We start from the raw sequence: 17,998 nt of genomic DNA on the forward strand, positions 1-17,998 counted from the left end.
AGAGAACTCTTCGTTCACCATTCTGCCAGCTGTGGCCATGCCTCCTTAATTCCTCATTTTGTCGCCTCCATCACATGATTGTGGTCTTACGTTACCTTGTTCGTCCATCTGTGTACCCTCTACTGACCCCCACCCGCCAGAATGTCAGCCCCGGGAGGCCAGGGCCGTTGCCCACTGCCGTTCCTTGCCCAGGAGCCTCGGCCCATAGATGGTAAGTGTTAAGTGAGGAAGTGACTGTCTCTGGCTTGGGCCAGATGCCCCTTCTGGGAGCTGCCACGGAGCCTGTCGACCATCCCGAGTGACTCCGTGTGGTCAGCCCTGGTCAGCACCGACCCCTGAAGGTTGGCCTCCTGTTTGGCATCTGGCAGCCGGCAGCATCGTGCCTGGAACACAGCAGGTGCCTCAGAAGTTTTGCCGAGGGGCCGAATGTTCTAAGGTCAAAGCAGGCTGGGGTTTGGAGCAAGACTGCAGAGCTCGGAGGGTCCACGCAGCCCCTTTATTATATGAGCACACACACGGAGACCCAAATGGGGTGTAGAGGGTTGGCGTGTGAGGCCAGGAACCTCAGGGGTCAGCAGGGCCAGCTTAGGCTGGCCCCTGCCCCCACTGGCAACCCTTCGGCTCAGCCGGACGGGGAAACGGGCAGCCTCTGGCCTTTTGGACGCCAATGGGATGGGGATGCTTGGCACCTTACTAGGCGACACCCCCCTTCCTACTTTTTCCCAGGTGAAAATTGGATCTGCCCACCAGGAGGCTCAACCAATTTTGAGCCCCTGCAGGGGCTGCTCTGGTAATAACGTTCAGCAGGACGGTCGGCCACAGGCCTGGCTGCCGTCCCTCTCGGGCCGGGTGCACAGCCCTCAGTGAAGGTGCCGCAAGGACCTTCTGTGCAAGAAGGAGACGGCTGTCCTGGGGCCGGGCTACTGCTGCAGAATCAGGACAATCCAGGATGTCCTGACCCCGGCTCGGCCACAAGTAGCCGGCCAACACAGGATCGGGCGCTTCCTGCCACTTCCTTGGACCTGGCTGGGCACCGGGGAGGAGAGCAAGTCGGGGAATCGCCGCGTCTCCCGGGCGCTGGGCCTGGACCAGCCGTTGTGCCGTAGCCTGTGTCTGTGTGGCATGAGTCTGCCTCCCGGGACTGCATGCCAAGCTCATGGTTGGTCCTACATCCTGGGTGGCTTCTCCTGCTGAGCCTGATGACAGGTATATGAGGCCCAAGTGGCATCCCTGGAGTTGGAGCAGGGGTTCTCTGAACCTCAGTTTTCTCACCTGAGAGATGGGTGTCAGCCTCCAGATGACGAGGCCTCCTGAGTCACCCCCACCCCCCCGGGCCCTGTCCTCAGACTTGTGGTGCCCCCCACCCACCAAGGACAGCACAGTGGGCCGGGCAGACCAGATCAGGTGGAATGGATAAAATAAAGAGAGAAAACAGAAGGGAAAGGAGTTTGTACTTCAGAAGGGGGTGTGGGGGGCTCCAAAGCAGGATAGGACGGAATGAACAGGCTGAATAATTATTTTATGTCATAGGAACGATGCTAGTTTATGTGATTGACAAGAAACCACCAAGACAGCTCTTGGGCACTTAATTCTTTCTCACTTAGTGAAAACCATCCAGGGTAGATGTATTTTCTCCATTTTACAGAAAAGGGAGCCACGGCTCCTAGGAGCAAAAAGATGGGTTCCCCGGGCCTCAAGCCCACAGATGCGACCCCCACCCGTCTCTGAAGTCACCAGCCCAGGTCTGGCCGGGCCACGGCCCCAGGCAGCCCCACCTTGAAGTCTCTGGAATCTGTATCTGACCAGCCGGCTCCAGGGGGCCTTGGGAGTCAAGCCTGAGCAGGGAGAGGGGACCAGTTTCACTTCTGATGGCTTTCTGGACAGACAGACTCACTCTGCCTGCACAGTCCCTTGAAATTTGCAGGTCTCTGGCCTGATCCACCAGTGAGTTCCTCTGGGGCACAAAGTCATCCTGTTTCCAGACAGTTCTGTGTGTGTGTGTGTGTGTGTGTTGCTTTGTTTCTCCTGCTGAGGACTCGCATGATCGAGTGATTTGGTATTACCTAACACCTTTTAAAGTATGCACACTCAACCGAGAGCTAGCATTTAAAAACCACCCAATAGCAGTGGTGGCAGAAATGGGCATACAAGCGTATATTTTACAAGAATGTTTGCCATGATGTTATTTGTAACAGAAAAAAAAAAAGCTCTTAAACAGAGGGACCCACTCAACAAAATAATACTTCTGTACATTGGAATATTGTATAGATACAGTCAATTAAGAATGTAGTAAAACATTCCAGGAAAACCTGGGCGGCTCAGTCAGTTAAGCATCTGACGCTTGATTTCGGCTCAGGTCACAATCTATCTCACAGTTTGTGAGTTCCAGCCCCTCGTTGGCCTCAGTGCTGACAGCTCGGAGCCTGCTTGGGATTCTCTCTCTTCCTTTCTCTCTGCCCCTCCCCTGCTCATGCTGCCTCCCTCTCTCTCAAAATAAATAAATAAGCATTAAAAAAAAGAATGTGGTACATCTACATGGACTGACATGAAAATACATCCATCAATGAGACAAAGTCGTTTCAGGACAATTACTGGGTGATCTCTGGTAAACTATCTCTCCAGATGTTTGCATATGCGAAGAAAAAGGTCCAGAACACAAACCATTTTTACCAGTGGTTTCCCAGGGAGATATTTTCATAGTAATAGCTTGGTTCCCACTATGGAACTTGGGGTTTCCCGTGTGTGTATGCACACTGTGTGCACGTGTGTGTGTGCGTGTCACTCCTAGGTAATGACAGTTATGGACACAGGGAAGGCACAGGACAGAGATCAGGCTGACGTCCCAAGAGCATTCTCCTGGAGGAAGAGCTGAGACCCCTACCAGGCCGATTGCATCTGGGGCCTCCGCTTCCCAGTCGCGAAGCAGCGGCCCCGGGACAGCAGGTGGCGGGAACGCTCGCGGCTGAAATGTTGCAGATGCCTCCGAGGACGGGAGGCTGGTCAGAAACGGGCCTGGAGCCATCAGATGAGAGACATCTTGTTCTGCTTCACAGTTGTTGACTCTAAAAAAAAAAAAAAAAAAAAAAAAGCCCGACCACAAAGCATGAGCTCATGTGGCATTTGCTGGGAAGGTGGTGAGTGGGGGGGGGGGGGGGGGGGCCCGGGGGAGGCGGCTTGCAGGATGGGTATTTCCACTGTGTCGGCAACACGGATGCCAGGGGCCTGTAAACAGGGGTCTGCGTGTAGGAGGTAGACGAGGGCACAGTGGCTGGCATGGCCCAAGTCGGATGGCATGGATAAATGGAGGGGGACGTGTATATCCAGAAACTGGGTGGTGGGACGGAATGCATGGCGAAATGCAGGTAGCTGAGGCCGATAAAATAGAGCGGGCTGGAATAGGAAGGAGAAGGGAATGGTTCGAACAGACGGGAACGAAATCAAATGGGTATCCTTGGCAGATGTTGGAGAGCGGGAGGAAAGCAGAACGGAGTGGGGAATGGAGGGGCCGCACTCTTACAGCGAGAGGGGACTCGGACCATTGCAGAGATGAGGACACCGAGGCAGGACGGGCCCAGGTTCCCTCGACCTTCATTGCCACTGTTCAAGGGGCCTGCAGCTGAGGTGTGCAGGGTTCCAGCCCGGGGAGCATCTCAGGAGTCGGCAGGGGTGGGGGGTGTCTCCTCAGACGGAAGTGCTAAAGCATTATTTATCTCAATTACTGGCTGTCTTGGTGCCTCTTTAAATGTCACCCTCCAGGCAAGCGCCTCGCTCACCTCCCCCTGGTCCCAGCCCTGCTGGTTGGTGCTGGGAAGGCCCCCTTCTGCAGCAGAAGAGACAGGTTCAGAGAGAGCTTCCTTGACCCCCTGCAAAGCTGAGGACAACTTGTGGAAGGGGGGGTGGGGTGGCGCTCACTCTGCCACCGGAGAAGTGACCGTGGCCGACCGTGCCGGGTGGGCCCGCACGTGCAGCCGTCCTGGGAAGTCAGGTCCTCCATCAGGAGAAGGAGCCAGAGGGCGGTGTGGAAAGAAGGGTGAGCGTGTGCAGAGGAGAGGTGAGTTGTGAGTTTGGAGAGCCCAGGTCGGTGCCGCTGAATGCGGGGCTGGTGGAGGGTCAAGGCGGGAAGCTTTGGGGCCACGTCCGGCCCCCGTCCGCCTCTCGGCTGGCCCGCGCCCAGGAGACCTGCATCCCCCAGATGAAACGGCCGGTGCGTGTGGGCGGTAGAATGACAAGCGGTTGTCAGTGGCTCCCAGCAGGGTTGAAGCAAAAAGCCTCAGCAGCGATGAGCACTTCTACGGAAAGTGCTTTCTGTGCACTTATGGTCCCGGCCCCTCGGGTGCTCTGGGTTGTCAGTGTTGAAGGGAAAAAAAAAAAAAAAAAAAAATCCTTCCCAGCCTCAGCTTGCAGGCAGATTTATATGGAATATATAGGATTGACAGAAATGCTCGCCAAGCGCTAAGCACTAAACCCCAGCGGGAGATTTGAACCACATGTCCTCAATCCAGATTAGGGAAGAGACTGGGGAAGGACGCCGAGCTCTCTGCTCCTTTTGGTCTCTGGCAGGTCCCCAGCCCCCACCTGCCCAGGAGGCCCCTCCTTTGCCCCAGACCTCTAGGAATCAGGCAAAGCCAGGGAGACGTCTCTGGGCAGCAGGTGGCTGGACCCTGCTCGGTGCGGAGGGTGACACAGAGCTGGGCTTGTGTCCCCGGGGAGCTTAGGGTGTCAGACACCTGGCCCCTGTCCCGAGAGAATTGACAGCCCTGAAGGAACTCAAAGATCCACATCATGGCCTTCTGGAAAGACACCTGATGGCCCTATAGTCCCAGCCCTGCCCTGATGGTGCCCATAAGGCTGCGGCCACACCCTTCTCCTGAGGGAGATGATCGCATTAAACCACGAGTGCCTAGGGAACCCCTGGCCTCAGGCCATGAACTTGTCCTAAGGGAACCCCAAACACTAAAACATGGCCTTGTCCTGAAGGAGACTGTGGTCCTAAAGACTGTCCTGTCCTGCTGGAGCCTGGGCCCCGAACACACGACTGTGACAGACCACCGCGTGTCACCGCACTTTCCCCAAATGGAAGGTTTGTGGGAAGCCAGCATGGAGCACGTCTGTCGGCCCCATTTCCGCAAAAGCGTTCCCTCACTTCGTGTCCCCGTGTCACGGCTTGGTAATTCGCGCAACATTTCAAACTTCTTCATTATTATTATCTTAGTCATGATGCTCTGTGCTCCGTGATCTTTGATGTTACTGTTGTAACCGTTTGGGGCACCGTTAACAAGGAGTGAGGAGAGCAGACATCCTTGTCTTGTTCTTGATCGCGGGAGGAAAGCATCCAATCTTTGCCTGCCAAGTTTCCCATTCGCTGGAGATTTCTGGATACTTCCGATCAGGTTGAGAAAGTTCCCTTCTATTCCAGTTTTGAGAGTTTTTTATCACAAATGTTGTTAGATTTTGTCAAAAATTTAAGTATCTATTGAGATGATATGATTTTTATCCCTTTTTCTCTTAGTATAGCGTATTATGTTAGTTTATTTTTTATTTTTATTTAACTAGCCTTGGTTTCCTGGGATAAGTCTCACTTGGTCATGGTGTATGATCTTTTTTATTCATACGCTGCTGGATTCAGTTTGCTAGTATTTCCCCCATTTTGGGAGTCGGCGTCTTTCTAGGGAATAATTTCATCTGAGGTATCTAATGTGTTGACAGTTCATTGTTCATAATATTTCTTTATAATACCTTTTATTTCTATAATATCGGTAGTGATGTCCCCTCTTTTAAGCCTGATTTTACTAATTTGAATTCTCTCTTCCTTTGTCAGTCTTCCGGTAGGTTCGCCAATGTTATTGATCTTTTCAAAGAACCACCTTTTGGTTTTGCTGACCTTCTCTATTGTTTTTCTATTCTCTCTTCCATTAATGTTCACTCTAGTCTTTGTTATTTTTTTCCTTGTACTTGATTTGGCTTTAGTTTTCTCCTAGTTTCTTTTTTTTTTTTTTTATGGGCTAGAAAGAAAGGATTTATTATAATGTTGCAAAACAACAAATAGGACAAATTAAATTCCAGACACATATTTAGAGTAGAACACCATGTACGGAAAATACATATGTACAAACACTAACATATATTTTTATGGAGCCTATAAAAACTGAGAAGTCAGAAGGAAGAAAGAAATTGAAATCAAAAATATAAAACTGATTATTTGAGCCTAGGAACCTGTTCAAGAAGGGCGTTATCTTATTTTCAATGTTTAGATTTGTTTCAAGAGCAATGTAGTCTGGCATTGTTTGGGAAGTAAGGTAACTGAATAAAATAGAAAATCATTTTCAAATGTGCCAGAGATAATAATAATTTTTCAAAATATTATATCATGGTATAATTGCTGGCTTCAAACTAGAGTACTAAAAAAATGAATCTCCTAGTTTCTTAATGTGGACTGTTAGGTTACGGGTTTGAAATCACTCTTTTATTTTTTTAAATTTTTAAAAATTTGTTGACAGGCTCCATGCCAGCTGTTTAATCCCCCTTCCCAGCGAGGGACTTGAACTCACAACCCCAAGATTAACACCTGAACTGAGATCAAGAGTCGGACACTTAACCAACTGACCTACCCAGGTGCCCCTCTTATAATTTTTTTAGAAATATTTATTTACTTTTGGGGCATCTGGGTGGCTCAGTCGGTTGAGCGTCCGACTTTGGCTCAGGTCATGATCTCGCGGTTCATGAGTTCCAGCCCCGCATAGGACTCTGCGCTGACAGCTCAGAGCCTGGAGCCTGCTTCGGATTCTGTGTCCCCCCCTCTCCCTGTCCCTCCTCTGCTCATGCTCTGTCTCTCAAAAATGAATAAACATTAAAAAAATTTGGGTCTGGCTGGCCCACGGTGTTGTTCACGTCCTCTCTGTCCCTGTTTCATCCGCTTGTTCCATCTGTTGTAGAAAGCGAGGTATTGAAATGTCCAACTCTTCCCACTGAATTGTCTCTTTGCCTCTTCAGCTCTGTCTTCATGTGTTTTGGAACGATGTTGTTAGGCGCATATATGTTATGATTCTTATATCTTCTGGAGGAATTGACGCTTTTAGCATTATCAAATGGCATCTCTCCCTCTATAGTCAAGCCTCTATCTTCAAGTGAATTTTGTCTCGTATTAATATAGCCACTCCAGCCCTCTGTTTGCAAGAGATAGCTTTTTTTTTTTTCCATCCATTTACTTTCGCTCTATTCATGCTTTTGCCTCTAAAATGTATCTCTTGGGGCCCCTGCGTGGCTCAGTCAAGCATCTGACTTCCGCTCAGGTCATGATCTCGCGGTTGTGAGTTTGAGCCCCACATCGGGCTCGCTGCTGTCAGCACCGAGCCTGCTTTGGATCCTCTGTCCCCACCTCTCTCTGCCCCTCCCCTGCTTGCTCTCTCTCTCTCAAATAAATAAACATTAAAAAAAAAAAGGTTCTCAGAGACTTTGCACATCTGGAAATGTCTTTCTTCTAAATCAATCAATCAATCAATCAATAAAATGTATCTGTTATAGATTGTATACAGTTGGAGCATACTTTTTTGTCCGTTCTTCCAATCCTTGAATTTTAATTGACATATTTAATCTATTGATAGTTAATGTAAATAAATAGGATTTATGTATGCCATTTTGCTACTTATTTTCAATATGTCTTATACCTTTTCTGTTCTTCTATTCCACCATAACTGCCTTATTTTGTGTTAAATCGATATTTTTTAGTGTACCATTTCAAACCCTTGTCATTTCTTCTAGCCTATATAGCTGAGTTATTTCCTTACTGGTTGCTTGTAGATTAAAATGATAACCTTTACTTATAATAATTTAATTCAGATTAATGCAAACTTAATTTCAATACTGCCCCCAAATTTGCTCCTTATTGCTCCTGTGTGCTGTTATGGTCATAAATTACAACCATATACAGAATACACCCACCAACACAAATTTATAGCAGTTGCTTTATGCAGTTGTCTTTTTAATTAGATAGGGAAAAATAATTACAAAAGTACATTTACACTGTCTTTCCTTTACCTCTGTGTTATCTTTACCAGTGCTCCCTGATTCTTCATGTGGATCTGAGTGCTCCCCTATTGTCCTTTCCTTTTAGCTTGAAGGACGCCCATGAGTATTCCCGTTATGACTGATATGATGGCTACACGTTCTCTCGGTCTTTGTTTATCTAACGATGGCTTTGTTTTTATTTCTTTTTTGGTTGATTTTGTTTTTTTTGTTTTTGTTTTTGTTTTTTTTTGAGAGAGAGAGACAGAGAGAGTATGCGTGCACGAGCGAGCAGGGGAGAGTCAGAGGGAGAGGGACAGAGGATCCCAGGGTGGAGCCCAACATGGGCTCTGTCTCATGACCCTAGGATCATGACCTCAGGCGAAATCAAGAGCCAGACGCCCAACCAACTGAGCCACCCAGGCACCCCTTTATTTGCTTTTTGAAGGGTAGTCTTGCTGAACATAAGATGTTGGTTGACAGTCTTTATTTCCAGTGTTTTGCAGACGTCACTCTTCTGTCCTCCACACTTTCTGGGGTGAGGTCACCCATTGATCTCATGAAAGTCCCCTTGTGCATTTTAAGTAGATTTCTCTCCCTACTTTCAGTATGTTGTTTTTGTTTTTGACTCTGGTCAGCTTGGCTATAATGTGTTTAGGTGCAGATCTCTTTGAGTTCAATCTACCTGGATTTTGTTGAGCTATATATTAATAGTTCTCATCCAACTTGGAAAGATTTGGGACATTATTTCTTCAAATATCTCTTTCTGTCACATTCTCTCTTTCTTCCCATTTTGGAGCTCCCATTATGCATATACTGGTGTGGGTGATGAGCCCTCACTCACTCATTGGTACCTGGGATCTCCAGGTCGTCACAGGCAATAGCCAACTCATCATTTTAATGTTCATCTCAGCAGGAATTCTGCACAGTTTATAACTGCCTCCTTCTTAGAAATAGCTTTATTGAAATATGATCTAAATACCATAAAATGTATCATTTAAAATGTTCAATGGCCTTGGGGTGCCTGGGTGGCTCAGTCGGTTAAGCATCTGGCTTCGGCTCAGGTCGTGATCTCGCGGTTCGTGAGTTCGAGCCCCGCGTCGGGCTCTGTGCTGACAGCTCAGAGCCTGGAGTTTGCTTCAGATTCTGTGTCTCCCGCTCTCTCTGCCCCTTCCTGGCTCTCTCTCTTTCTCTCTCACTCCAAAAATAAACATTAAAAATTTTTAAAAATAAAATGTTCAATGACCTTTAATATCTTTGTAGACAAGTGCAGCCAGCACCACAGTCAACCTCAGGACAGTCACACCTCAGAAAGAAGCCCCATGTTCTCTAGCTGTCATCCTGCTGCCCTCCACACCCCCAGCACTCCCAGACCTAAGCAGTTGCTAAGTCATTCTCCGTGTCTATGGATTTGCTTGTTGTAGACATTTCGCGTATAGGGGGTCATATAGCGTGTGGTCTCTTGTGACTGACTTCTTTCACATAGCACTGTATTTTCAAGGTTCCTTCATGTTGTAGCAGGGGTGTCAGTACTTGATTTCATTGTGCGACCAAATAATTGTCCATTGTATGGAGAGACTACATTTTGTTTATTCATTTATTAGTTGATGGACCATTGGGGTATTTCCACCTTTTGCTACTACAAGTCCTTCTCAGCATATGATTGGCAAATATTTTCACCCATTATATGGGCTGTCTTCACTCTTTTGGTCGTGCTCCTGGAAGCAAAAAATATTTTAATTTTGACACAGTCTGATATATCTATCTTTTCTTTTATTGGTCTTGCTTTTGGTATCATATCTAATGATTCATTGCCCAAACTGGAGATCATGAAGATTAATCCCTATGTATTCTTCTAGAATTTTAGCTCCTACATTTAGATGTCTGACCCATTTTAAGTTAACTTTTGAATATGGTGTGAGGGAGGGATCCAACCTTATTCTTTTTCACAGGGCTCTCCAGTTGTCCCAGCACCTTTTGTTGAAAAGGCTATTCTTTCCCCATTGGGTGACCTTGGCATTCTTGTCAAAAGTCAGTTTACCATAGACCACATGGGTTTGTTTCTGACCTCTCAATTCTATTCTACTAATCTAGATACCTAACCACATGCCAGTACTGCACTGTAATGATTATTGTTGCTTTGTAGGAAGTTCTGAAATCAGGCAGTCCAAGTCTTCCAACGTTGTTCTCTTTTTAAAATTAATTTTTAGCTATTTTGTATTTGGTCCCTTGAACTGAATATGAATTTTATAGCCAGCTTGTCAATTACTACAAAGAAGTCAGCTGGAACTTGGACAGGGACTGTGTGGAACTCAGATTAATTTGGGGAGTATTGCCACCTTAACAGCATTATGGGTTTTAGTCCATAAACATGGGATGTTTTCCATTTATTGAGAGTTGCTTTAATTCCTTTTAACAATGCCTTGTAGTTTTCTGAGTATGAGTTTCACACTTCTTCAGTTAAATTTATTCCTAAGTATTGCATTCTTTTCGATGCTATCATAAATGGGCTTGTTTCTTAATTTCATTTTTGGATTGTTTATTGCTAGTATACACATGCAATTGATTCTTTTGTTTTTGAGAGACAGAGTGTGTCTGAGCAGGGGAGGGGCAGAGGGAAAGGGGGAGAGAGGATCTTAAGCAGGCTCCATGCCCAGCGGGGAGCCCGCTACAGGGCTCGATCTCACAACCGTGAGATCATGACCTGAGCCAAAATCAAGAGTTGGAGGCTTAACCAACTGAGCCACCCAGGGGCCCCTACAATTGATTTTTGTATATTGATCTGGCATCCTGCAACCTTACTGAACTGATTTTTAAGTTCTAATAGTATTTCAAGTAAGTGCCTTAGAATTTTCTCTGTATAAGATTATGTCAGCTGCAAGTAGAGAGAGTTTTACTTCTCTTTTCTAATGTGGATGCCTTTTATTTCTTTCTTAATTGCCTTGGCTAGAACCTCCAGTACAATGTGGAGTAGAAATGGTGAGGACATCCTTATCTCGGTCACGATCTTACAGGGGAAGCATCCAGGATTTCACCAGGAAACACGATGTCAGCTGCAGGTTTTTCACAAGCGCCCTTTGTCATTTTGAGGAAGTTTCCACCCATTCCTAGGTTGTTGCGTGTTTTCACCATGGAGGGTGTTGGATTCCGTCATGTGCCTTATCCGCACGTATTGAGGTGGTCACGTGTTTTCCATTGATGTTTATTGCATTAATTGATTTTTGGATGTTAAATCAACTTTGCATTCTTGGGATAAATCCCACTTGGTCATGCTGTAACATTTTTGAATAATTGCTGGACGAGGTTTGCTGGTATTTCGTTGTGGGTTTTGCACGTATATTCACAAGAGATATTGATCTGCAGTTTCCTTGTGCTGTCTTTCTCTGGTTTTGGCATCAGGATGATGTTGGCCTGAAGGAATGACTTGGGAAGTGCTTCCCCTCTCTTCTATATTTGGAAGAGTTTGTGAAGAATTGGAATCGATTTTTTAAAGAATGTTTGACCCCCAATTCTTTCTTATGTGAATTCAAATTCCCTGTTGAGTTTTTCTGCTGATTTTTTTTTTCATTTCAGGCATTGTACTTTTGAACTCTGGGATTTCTTTTTTTTTTTTTTTTAATTTTTTTTAATGTTTATTTATTTTTGAGACAGAGAGAGACAGGGTATGAACGGAGGAGGGGCAGAGAACGAGGGAGACACAGAATCTGAAGCAGGCTCCAGGCTCCCAGCTGTCAGCACAGAGCCCCACGTGGAGCTCGAACCCACGAACTGTGAGATCATGACCTGAGCCGAAGTCGGACGCTCAACCGACTGAGCCACCCAGACGCCCTGAACTCTGGAATTTCTTTTTTTTAATTTTTTTTTTTTCAACATTTTTTATTTATTTTTGGGACAGAGAGAGACAGAGCATGAACGGGGGAGGGGCAGAGAGAGAGGGAGACACAGAATCGGAAACAGGCTCCAGGCTCCGAGCCATCAGCCCAGAGCCCGACGCGGGGCTCGAACTCACGGACCGCGAGATCGTGACCTGGCTGAAGTCGGACGCTTAACCGACTGCGCCACCCAGGCGCCCCTAGAATTTCTACTTGGTTATTCTTTTTCCCTCCCGGTTTGGTCTTTCTCTTTTATGACGTTCTTTATTTAGGGAGACACAGTTGTTGTACTTCCCTTTAATTTTTTTAAACATAGTTTTAAAAGTTCTTTGGACATAGTTATGCTAACGGATTTAAACTGTTTTGTGTCTTAAATCCAAAATCTGGGTCACCTTAGGGTGACTGGCTGCTTTTTTGCCCCGTGTATGGACTACATTCTCCTGTTTCGTTGCATGTGTCATAATATTTGTTGAAAACTGGACATTTAAATAACATATTGTAACAATCCTGTCATCAGTTCCTCTGCCTCGAGGAACTGGTGTTGTTGCTGGGGTTTTTTGTTTGTTTGCTTGCTTTATGTTTTGTTCCCTTTTTTTCTTTTTTCTTTTTACTTTTGAGAGAGAGACAGAGCATGAGCAGGGGAGGGGCAGAGGAGAGAGGGAGACACAGAATCCGAAGCAGGCTCCGGGCTCTGAGCTGTCAGCACAGAGCCCGACGCGGGGCTCGAACCCACAAACCGTGAGATGGTGACCTGAGCCGAAGTCGGACGCCCGACTGACTGAGCCACCCAGCAGGCTCTGTTTGTCCTTTTGCTGCTGTTGGTTTGGTGGCTTTCCTGGGCTAACTAAGGCTGTATTCTCTGTAGTTAAGCCCCGCCAGCCGCTGAGTTCTCTGCTCACTTTTTCTTTAAGTTCTTGTTTATGGTTTCAAGCCCAGCTTCCTAGGGTTCCTCCCTGTGTGAATACTATTTAGTGCTCAGGCAGTGATCGATGGGAAGAGTTCTTTAACTGCCTTAAGCATTTGTTTGCCATCCTTTGTCAAGGTTATCTGTGACTGAAGGCGTGCCTTCAAACCTCAGGTGGCTTCAAAATTGTCTCTAGCTTTCACTTCCTGCTTGTGCAGGGACCTACGAGTCAGCCAGAGGTAAGGGACAGGGTGTTCTCCTTTCCCAGGTCTTTCCCATTTGTGTATGGGGCCCCGTGCGTACACACCCCCGCTAAGGTTCTCAGAAATACGCCAGATCTCTTCCAACTTCCCTTTGGCTTCCTGGTTATCTAGGTTTTCCTTTTACATTTTTGGCCAGGCTCCTGTGCCCCGACAGAAATCACAGCCTCAGGCAACTGTGCTGTGACCATCAGATTCCTTTTTTTTTTTTTTTTTCCCAGTAAGGCTCCAGGCACAGGGCTTTATTCGCAGAGCTGAGCTCGCAGACAAATCAAACACCGGCAACACGTGGGGAAAGGAGATTTGCCTGCAGATCCTAGTTGTAGGTCAAACCCCTGGCTGCTCTGGGTCCGGGCCTTGTAACAGAACTGCAGCCCTGAGGTGGGGGAGGAGGGCGTGTGGGAACAGCCCCCAATTTAGGATGCTGCAGACCCCACTGTTGTCACCAAGCTTCAGTAGTGTTTCTTGAAAAGATTAGTTCCGTGCTTGTAGTTAATTCCAGGGTCCCAATGTGGCCGAATCGAACTGTTTGACAGGAAGTTTTTCGGCCGTTGTGGGAGGGTGGGCTCGCTGAGTTCCCAGCTCTGGCAGTCTTTAGCAATGTTCTTGAGTTCCGCCCGTCTGTTCCAGCTGTCAGCAGGTGGCTTGTGTTTTAGCCTAGCAGTCCGTCTTAGGGATGGTCCCCAGTTTCCTCCTGCATTCGCTGGTCGAATGGTGTCTGTGTCATGTCCGACGTGCGGTAATTGTGAATAAAGCCACCACAGGCCTTCACACAAAGGTGTCTGTGTGACCACACATTTTCGTGTCCTCGGCATTAATGCCTGAAGGCAAGATCGCTGGGTTATGGGGCAAGTGTATGTTTAAAGCCGTGAGAAGCTGTCAAACCCTTTTTACAAAGTGGTGGTTTTCCATCCGAGACACTTCTCTGGTGAAATGTATCTGTTCAAATCTTTTGCACGTTAAAAAAAAAAAAAAAACAACTTTTTGAGGTTTGGGAGTCTTTATATATTCGGGATATAGGTCCTTTATCAGAAATGTGTATATGAAGTATTTTCTTCTGTTTCCAGCTTCTCTTATTAATATTAATAAACCAGGCTTTCAAAGATTAGGATGATTAATTTTGATGCGGTCCAATTCGTTAATTTTATTCACTTGTGAACTGGGATTTTCATGTCCTATATAAGAAAGCTTTGACGAGTTTGAGGAAGCATACAAAGGTTTCTCCTATATTTTCTTCGTTCACTCACCCCATCATATTTGCTATAGTTTGGGGGCTATTTTTACAGACAGTTATATACACTTGATATATTTTCTTTCTTTGTTTTATAGTTTTAGGTGTTGTATTTGGGTCTCTGATGCATTTTGAGTTAACTGTTTTGTGTAAGGCACAAGGTACGGGGCGAGTTTCATCATTGACATTTGGATGGCTCATTACCCCATCAACCATTTGTTGAAGCCAGAGTGGCTAAAATGAACAAATCAGGAGACTATAGGATGTGGAGAAACGGGGACCCTCTTGCACTGTTGGGTGGGAGTACCAACTGGGGCAGCCGCTCTGGAAAACAGCGTGGAGGTGCCTCAAAAAATTAAAAATAGAACTACCCTACGACCCAGCAATAGCACTGCTAGGAATTTACCCAAGGGATCCAGGAGTTCTGATGCATAGGGGCACGTGTACCCCAACATTTATAGCAGCACTTTCCACAATAGCCAAATGATGGAAAGAGCCTAAATGCCCATCAACTGATGAATGGATAAACAAGATGTGGTTTATATATTCAATGAAATACTACTTGGCAGTGAGAAAGAATGAAATCTGGCCTTTTGAAGCAACGCGGATGGAACTGGAGAGTGTGATGCTAAGTGAAATAAGTCATACAGAGAAAGACGGATACCATATGTGTTCACTCTTATGTGGATCCTGAGAAACTTAACAGAAGACCATGGGGGAGGGGAAGGGAAAAAAAAAGTTAAGGAGGGAGCCAAACCATAAGGGACTCTTAAATACTGAAAACAAACTGAAGGTTGATGGGGGGTGGGACGGAGGGGAAAGTGGGTGAGGGGCATGGAGGAGGGCACCTGTTGCGATGAGCCCTGGGTGTTGCATGGAAACCAACTTGACAATAAATGTCATATTTAAATAAATAAATAAATAAATAAATAAAAGTGTAAAAAAAAAGAAAAGGTGATTTTTTTTTTTTTTTTTAAGCCATTGAGTTGCCTTTTCAGCTATGTCCAAATTGGCCGCGGGTGTGGGAATCTCTATTTCTGGAATCTCCTATTTTTTCTCGTTGATCTATAGGTCTGTGCCTTCACCGGGCCGTGTCATCTTGGTTACCACAGCTTGAGAATAAGCTCTCGGGATCGGGTGGGTTGAGTCCTACAACTTAGCGCCTCCTTTTCAAAATCAGTTTGGCTCTTCCAGGTTCTTGGCCTTCCATATAAATTTCAGAATAAGCACGTAAAAATCTGTCAAGTATCCTTGGGGGATCTATAGATCAATTTGGAGGGATTCAAAGGCTTAACAATAATCGGTCTTCTAACTGATGGGCATTAATTTCACTTATGTGGGTCTGTATTCATTCTATCAGTGCTCTGGAGGTTTTGCGTAAAGATCTGCACGAATTTTGTTAAGATTCATACCTGAGTATTTTACTTTGGGTGCGATTGTTAATTACCCTGTTTTAAAGTTTACTCCACTTTCATATACTATAGAGACATGACTGATATTTGTATCCTGGCCACATCACCTTGGCAGATTCACTTAGTTCCAGGAGCTTGGCTGCAGATTCCTTGGGATTGTCTGCATAGACGAATATGTTGTCTGCAAAGACATACTTTTCGTGTTTTCGCTTGATCTGTGTACCTTCTATGTCTTATGGCCTATTTCTGTGGGGAAGGGGGGGGAGGTTCCCGCACATGCGAGTGGAAATGATGAGGCGGCTCACCCCTGCTTTGCTCTCATGTTCAGGGGAAAGGCGTTCAGTCTTTTTCACGGTGCTGTGCGATGTTCGCTGCACACAATTAATCTGCGGCAATGCCCATTCGGGAACATCTCACATTAGATTCTTGTACTTTTCAGTTCTAGAATTTCCATGTCGTTCTCTTGGGAATAGTCCTCTTTTTCTCCTCTGGGATTCTGTATTTGTTTCCGCATATTTTTCTTTAAATCCAAGACCATGTTTCTTTTTTTTTTTTAATGTTTATTTATTTTTGAGAGAAAGAGACAGAGTGTGAGCATAGAAGGGTCAGAGAGAGAGAGGGAGACACAGCATCCGAAGCAGGCTCCAGGCTCCGAGCTGTCAGCACAGAGCCCGACACGGGGCTCGAACTCATGAACCGTGAGATCATGACCTGAGCCGAAGTCGGACACTCAACCGACTGAGCCGTCCAGGCGCCCCTCCAAGACCATGTTTCTAATAAGTGTTACCTTTTTGATTTACTCCTTCCATCATGTCTGCTATAGTTTGGGGTCTATTTTCACTGACAGTTTTAGGAGTCACGGTTTTATTTCTCTTTTCTTCCTACGGTTCTGGACATGATGATGCTATTTTGCTCAGTGTCTGGTTTTGTCTTCTCCCACATTTAGAATGCTGAGTTTCATTCCAGTAGGTAGTTAATTTTCGCATGGATAAGCTTTTTCTTTTGGAGACGTTTATGAGCGGTGTAGCCTTTACTCTCGGACTGCTTGAATTCTACTTTTCAAGTGCAGCCTTTCCAGCCCCTCCACTCTGGCCAGTTGGAAAGCAGCCGTCCGTGAGCTCTGGAAGTTGTCCGGCCCACAGCTACCCAGAACCGTTCCTTGGCCAGCCTCGGGGAGTCTCGCTGGGCACATGCACAGCCTGTTGTTCAAAGACCCAGAGATTTCTGTGGCTCCTTTTCTACAAGAGCCTTTCCCTCTTAAACCTGACCTTGCAAAACCCTAGCAGCGTGGGGAGCCCTGAACTCCAAATCCCGCCCTGCTCATCCCCACGAGGTGAGACCCTTACGCCCATTTCTGTGTCCTCCTCCTCCCGAGACTTGACCTCGGAGTGGTTCTAGGCAAAAAGCTGGCTAATTTCATCGTTTGTTTCTTCCAGGGACCACCGACCTGTACTGCCTGTTAACCGAAGCCAGAAAAACGATTGCGTAGCTTTCTGGGGCTGCTGTGATAAATTACCACAAACGTGGTGGCTTAAAACAACAGAAATCTATTCTACTCTGGTTCTGGAGGCCACAAGCCCTCCATAGCCCCACTGGGCTAAAGCCAAGGTGCTTGCCCGCTGGAGGCTCTTGGGGAGGACCTTCCCTTGCCTCTCCTGGCTTCTGTATTCCTTGGCTCCTGCCTCTTCCTCTGGCTGCCAGCCAGCCCGGCAGCATTCACTTTGGCGGCCATCTCTGCCTCCTTCTTCTGCATCGGGTCTGTCTCTTGTGAGGCCACCGCTGAGTGCAGCTGGGGGCAGCCTGGCTGGGCCAGGGTTATCACCCCGTCTCAAGATCCTTAAATTAATCGGATCTACAATCTCGGGAACAAACCGTGAGCTGAACCAAACTTCTTACCCTGGAACTTCACGTCATCCGGGCCAACCCAGTTAGATTACGGATGGGCGCACGGAGACCACGGAGGGCAGAGTCGTGTCTGGGTGGGAATGGAGCTGAGCACTGCTGAGTGGAGCCAGGGAGGCTGGGGATGCTCTCGGGGGGCATGTGGCTGCGATGTGCCCATCCAGGGAGCGCCCTTCTCCTGTGACACGGCCATGGGGCCTGAAGCACGTGGGAGGCACCATCTGTCCCTGTCTGTCTTGTTGACACCTGTCCCACCACTGCCTCTGGTTCCCCCCCGACCCCCCCCCCCCACTCCTGGTCATTGTAACAGGCTCCTTCCTTCCTCCCTCCCTCGCTTCCTTCCTTCCTTCCTTCCTTCCCTCCCTCCCTCCTTTCCTTCTTTCCTTCCTTCCTTCCTTCCTCCCTCCCTTCCTTCC

The sequence above is a fragment of the Neofelis nebulosa genome, chromosome 7, assembly GCF_028018385.1.
Source record: "Neofelis nebulosa isolate mNeoNeb1 chromosome 7, mNeoNeb1.pri, whole genome shotgun sequence".
Lineage (NCBI taxonomy): Eukaryota > Metazoa > Chordata > Mammalia > Carnivora > Felidae > Neofelis > Neofelis nebulosa.